Raw genomic sequence first — 6,000 nt, 5'->3', positions numbered from 1 at the left:
AAATGATTTAATTAAGAAGAAATATCTCAGCTGGGCAATGCATGCCTTTAAAAGTATATATATAGCTAATCCTGGTGGCTTACACCTGTAATCCCAGCATGGAGAGGCAGAGACAAGTAGATCTCTGTGAATTCAAGTCCAGCCTGGTGTACAAAGTGAGTTCAGGACAACCAAGACTACACAGAGAAACCTGATCTTGAAAAACTGAAATACAAAAACAAAAAACAAACAAACAAAACTCTGCTATTAACATAGTTGAGCAGGTGTTCTTGTGGGAGGATGGAACATCCCTTGAGTATATGCCCAGGAGTGGTATAGATGGATCTTGAGATAAATCAACTACCATTTTCTGAGAAATGGCCATACTGGTTTCCAAAGTTTGAGTTTGCATTCCCACCAGCAATGGAGAAATGTTCTTTTGTTTCACATGAACTGTAACTTGTGTTTTTGATCTTAGACATTCTGACAAATGTAAGATGGAATCTCAAAGTTGTTTTGGTTTGCATTTCCCTGATGCCTAAGAATGCTGACCATTTCTTTGTTTCTCAATTTGAGATTCCTCTATTGATTCTTCTCTGTTTAGATCTAAACCCTATTTTGTGTTTGTTTTGTTTTTTGAGACAGGGTTTCTCTGTGGCTCTCCCAGAACTCAGTCTGTAGATGAGACTGGCCTCAAACTTAAGAGTTTGACCTGCCTCTGCCTCCTGAGTGCTGAGATTAAAGGCATGCATCACCACGCCTGGCTGTACACCATTTAAAAAGTTGGATTATTTGGTTTATGTCTAGTTTTCTTGAGTTCTTTGTGTATTTTGTTATTAGCCCTCTGTCAGATGTGAAGTTGGTGAAAATATTTCCCCATTCTGTAGGATGTTGTTTTGTCTTTTGCCTTACAGAAGTTTTTCAGTTTTATGAGGTACCATTTATTAATTGTCAATTATAGTGCCTGCACTATTGATGTTCAGGAAGTTGTCTCCTGTGCCAATGTGTTCAATGTTATTTGTCACTTTCTTTTCTATCAGGTTCAGTGTGTCTGATTTTATGTTGAGGTCTTTGATCCACTTGGAATTGAGTTTTGTGCAAGGTCATAGATATGGATCTATTTGCATTCTTTTCCATGCCCACAAGGTAGGTGTTGGAAACAATCTAGATGTCCCTCTACTGAAGAATGGATAAAGAAAATGTGGTACACTTACACAATGGAGTATTACTCAGCTGTTTAAAAAATGACATCATGAAATTTGCAGGCAAATGGATGGAACTAGAAAAATCATCCTGAATTAGACACACATGGGATGTACTCACTTATAAGTGGACATTAGCTATAAAGTAAAGGACAATAATGCTACAATCCACAGACTTAGAGAGGCTAAGTAACAAAGAGAACTCAAGCTTGGGATAGTTGGATCTAGCTGGGAAGGGGAATTAGATTTTGAGAGTGGGAACGAGTACTGGGAGAAACTGGAATTGGGGTCACTTCTGGGATGATACAGAAATATAGTATAATGGAAACTCCCTGGAATCTATGAGGGTGACCCTAGTGAAGACTCCTAGTAATGAGGGATACAGAGCCTGAACAGGCCATCTTCTGAAACCAGGCATGGTTTCCAGTGGAGGGTCAGTGACAGCCACACCCTTCAGCCTACAGTTTGTCCTGCCTGAAAGATGTGCTAGCGTAAAGGTGGCACAGAACTTGTGGGCGTGGCCAACTAAATGCTAGTCCAACTTGACACCCACATGTCTGACATTGCCCGGAGGGCCAGGACCAGAGGCTGGAGAGCCCAGACACTTAGGATACACCCAAACATGACCGGCAAAGAAAAAAAAGGTCCGTGAAGTGATTCTTGATGATATTCTGCTATATTAGAACCTAGCTAGCATAATCATCAGACAGGTTTCATCCAGCAGCTGAAAAGTACAGATGCAGCCAAACATTAAGTGCAGCTCAGGGAATCACTTGGAAGAGGGGAAGGAAGGATTGTAGGAGCCAGAGTGATCAAAAACACCACAAGAGGGCTGGGGAGATGATGGCTCAGCAGTTAAGAGCACGGGCTGAACTCAGAGGTCCTGAGTTCAATTCCCCTCTTCTGACCTGCAGGTGCACATGCAGATAGAGCACTGATATGCATAAAATATATAAAATCTAAAAAAAAAAAAAAAAAGAACACCACAGGAACACAGCCCACAGAATCAACTAGCCAGAGCTCACGTGGCCTACATTCATTGGAATGACAATCAGGGAGCCTTATAGGTCTGACCTAGGTCCTCTACTTATGGTTGTGTAGCTTGGTGAACAGTGGGAGTGTCTCTGACTCTTTTGCCTACTTTTGGGACCCTTTCTGTCCTACTGGGTTGCCTAGCTCAGCCTTGTTATGAGGGTATCTGTCTAGTTTTACTATAACTTGTTATATGCCATTCTGAAGGGAAACTGGAGCGCATCTGAGGGAGAAGGGAGGTTGAAAGGTGACACTTGGAGAGGAGTGATGGGAACCTGCAATTGGATGTACTATATCAGAGAAGAGTAAATAAATTTAAAAAGAAGAGAAAAATACCTCACAGGTGTGCTCAGTGATTTGGGTTTAGTTAGTTCTAGATGTGGTCAAGTTGAGAATCAAGAGTAGCCATCCCAGACAGGAAAGTTAAAGCTGGACTATGTGAGTTAGTTAGTTAGTTAGTTAGTTAGTTAGTTAGTTAGTTAGTTAGTTAGCAGTAGTTAATTTAATGCAAAGAAGAGAGGGAACAAGAGAAAGTGGTGGAGGAAAAAGAAAGAGAATGATCCTATGTGTTCTGTCATGTCTCTCTCTGTGTACGTATGTGTATATACAGGTGTGTGCTCATAAACTGAAGTGCGTATGTGGAGGTCAAGGATAATATCTGGGAGGCAATTCTTTCCTTCTACTCCACCATATGGATCTTAGGGATGAAACTCAGGTTACCAGGTTTAGCAGCAAGTGCCTTTACCCACTGAGCCACCAGCCCTAAAAATTAGCTTAAAAAGATGCCTTTGCTCTCGTTCTCCCCCATGTCCCCTTTCTTTTTTTTTTCCCTCCTACCCCTTATTGGTTTGTTTCCCAATGGTGCCCTCACATTACTTTTCAGGAGTTGGTTCTCTCCTTCTACCAGGTATATCTTAGGGATGGAATTTAGTTACTCAGGTGGCTGGTACCACTACCTGGTAAGCCATCTTGCTGGCCCCAATTTCTTTTCTTTAACAATGGTGGAGGTTCTCTGTCTTCCATCTTTACTATCAGCACACAGTGTTGGTACAATGTACCATTTAATGTCCATTACATGGTGTTCTTTGCTGTTGTTGAGACAGGGTCTCTCTATGTGGCCCTGGCTGTTCTGGAATTCACTATTTAGATCAGGCTGGCTTTGAACTCAGAGATTTGTCTGCCTCTGTCTCCAAAGTTCTGGAACTAAATGTGTGCCACTATACTCAGCTACATGACCTTCTAATAGGGAAATATAAAGTATATTTTCACCTATGCCCTCCTTTTTGGAGGTCATAGGGCTGAGTTTTATCTTCATTGGGCCTCTTTTTATCAATCCAGTTATTTTATCTTAAAATAAGTTTAGTGGTGGTGGTACCTTTCTTTCATCCCAGCACTTGGGAGGCAGAGGCAGATGGATCTCTGGGTTTCAAGGCCAGCCTGGTCTACAGAGCTAGTTTCAGGATAGCCAGGACTATACAGAGAAATCCTGTCTCAATAAAACCATCATCACCACCACCACCACCACCCCTAACAACAACAACAAGTACGTTTAAAATTGCTAGGAATAGTGATATATACACTTACAATCATAGCACTGAGAAGGCTGATACAGAAGGATCATGAGTTTGAGGCCACCTGGGCTACATAATAAGACCTTGGCACAAAAGTAAGCAAGCAAGTAACAACAAAGTATTCTTAAAATGTTGAACAAAGTTAAAAACCAGAATTCCAAAGTTTCTTCTAATTATGTATTTGCACTGAGCTGTTGCCTGAGCCAATAATTTACCATGCTTTTTAGTGCCCAGTAGTGTCAGATTAATGCTGAGTACATTTACCAGCTAGTTCTTAGCCTTCTGGGAATATCAGTTCTATTTTTGTGCAGGTATGTTGGTGTTTTTGTATAGTTTGCTTAAGCTCTCAGGAAACATACTTGCTACGGTTGAGATGGTGCTACTATGTATACAAATATTAACTGCTTGCTCTGCAAGTTCCTTAGGAGCAAATCTTCAAGTATCCAAAATGACCTTGCCTTCCAAATTGTCCTTGCTTGACAAAGTGCATACACCTGAACTGGGCAGGGGACAGGTAGGCAGAGCCTAGGTGTGAGAGCTTTTTGGGGGTTGCATACAGACTGGGATAGGGAAAGGGAAAAGAAAGGAAAAAGAAGGAGCATGTCACCATGAGTTAAAGAGAACCAGAAGCACTTGGCCAAAAGCAGTTTACTCTGCAGACTGGCCTGATGGAGCAGGAACACCCCAAGTGGAGCATGTGTAGGTATTTATAGGGCTTTGGATGGGAAATAGGCAAGATAGCTTAGAGGGTTAATATCTGCCCAACCATAGGTATATGAAGGCTTTTAAAAAATCTGACAGGTTTCTGTGTCCATTTATTTCTAAAATAGGGATAACTGACTCCTTAATAATCATATAAATCAATATTAAATATTAACAGCCATTTTCCACAACACTTACATTTTGAAGTATTTTGCTTAGATTATTTTACTCCCTGAGCTTCTTCAGTTCTTTCTACAAAAATACGTTTTACACTTACTTTCTCTGAGCATAGCAAAAAAGACTGCACACATCCTCCTTTGGGTGCTTTCTAAACTTTACAGGGGAAAAAAAAATCAGCTAGTCAAAGAACGAACTTCAAAAATCTATGCTCTTCCACTTTCTGTGGGTTCTAGAATATTGTCTGCAAACAGAGCTCACATCTCTGATGGTCTGACTCAATTCCAAGTTCAGGAAAGGTCCAAATAAAATCGGGTGGGCAGAGCATGCCTCAGCACCTAGGAGAAGCAGAGGACAATAGCCTTGGAGGCAGGGACATGTGGTGATGGCTAGACTGTGGTGGTGGTGGTCTTGGTTCTTCTCAGGCTGTAGACTGTGGCTTACAAGGCAGTGGCCTCTTTTCAACAAAGCTGAAGTGTGGCTTGGACCTGGTGGCCTAGGCTTATCATCCCAACTACTTAGAAGGCTAAAGCAAAAGGATTTGAAAACGCAAGATCAGCCCAAGCTATGGTTATTTTTAAAACAGTGTGGACAATATTAGTGCGATCCTGTCTCACCATTAAAGTGAACTCATGGTGGTGCTGGGGACCTAACTTAGCATAGTGACTTTCCAAAGCATGTCAGAAGACACAGCCAGAGACTCAGTCCCCAGAAACCTTTTACTCCCAAAACAACAAAAGTAAAAATAAGTGATGCTTAGCTGTCTTAATGGGTAATAAAATTTTAAGGAGACACAAGCAATTAGTGTAAAGATGGGGGACTAAAGGCTATAAAAGTTGGAAAATGTAAGGCATCAGACATTTCTGGGTCAACAAGTAAGGTTTAGGTACAGAGGAATTATCTTACAGCTTTTTAAAACTGATTTGTAGATCTTAAAAGAAGTGTGAGATTGTGCTCACCTATAGCCCCAGTATTTAAGAGCTTGGAGCAGGATGATTAGGGTTCGAGGTCGGCCTTGATTAGAGTGTTGGGATTAAAGGCAGGAATCACCACGCCCTCCAGTTGATCAGGTTTTAGTCTGACTTTTCTGTATGATTTACAACTGGAGTAATTCAGGTTTGGTAAACTTGGTAAACAGCGAGATTTTGTGCAGCGCCTCCTCCCACCCAGCTCGCAGACTCGGAGGGATTCTTAAGCTTGCATCTTAGAGACAAATGCTGTCTCTATCACTGAGCCGAATCCCCTGCTCTACAAGTACTCTTCGTCACACACAAAACAACCCTTCTGCAATCTCACGGTTTTCACCTAAATGAAACCAAAACTCTACGTTATAACGG

Source organism: Psammomys obesus, unplaced genomic scaffold (assembly GCF_907164565.1).
Source record: "Psammomys obesus unplaced genomic scaffold, mPsaObe1.curated_primary_1811, whole genome shotgun sequence".
Taxonomy (NCBI): Eukaryota; Metazoa; Chordata; class Mammalia; order Rodentia; family Muridae; genus Psammomys; species Psammomys obesus.
This window is presented reverse-complemented; position numbering follows the sequence as displayed.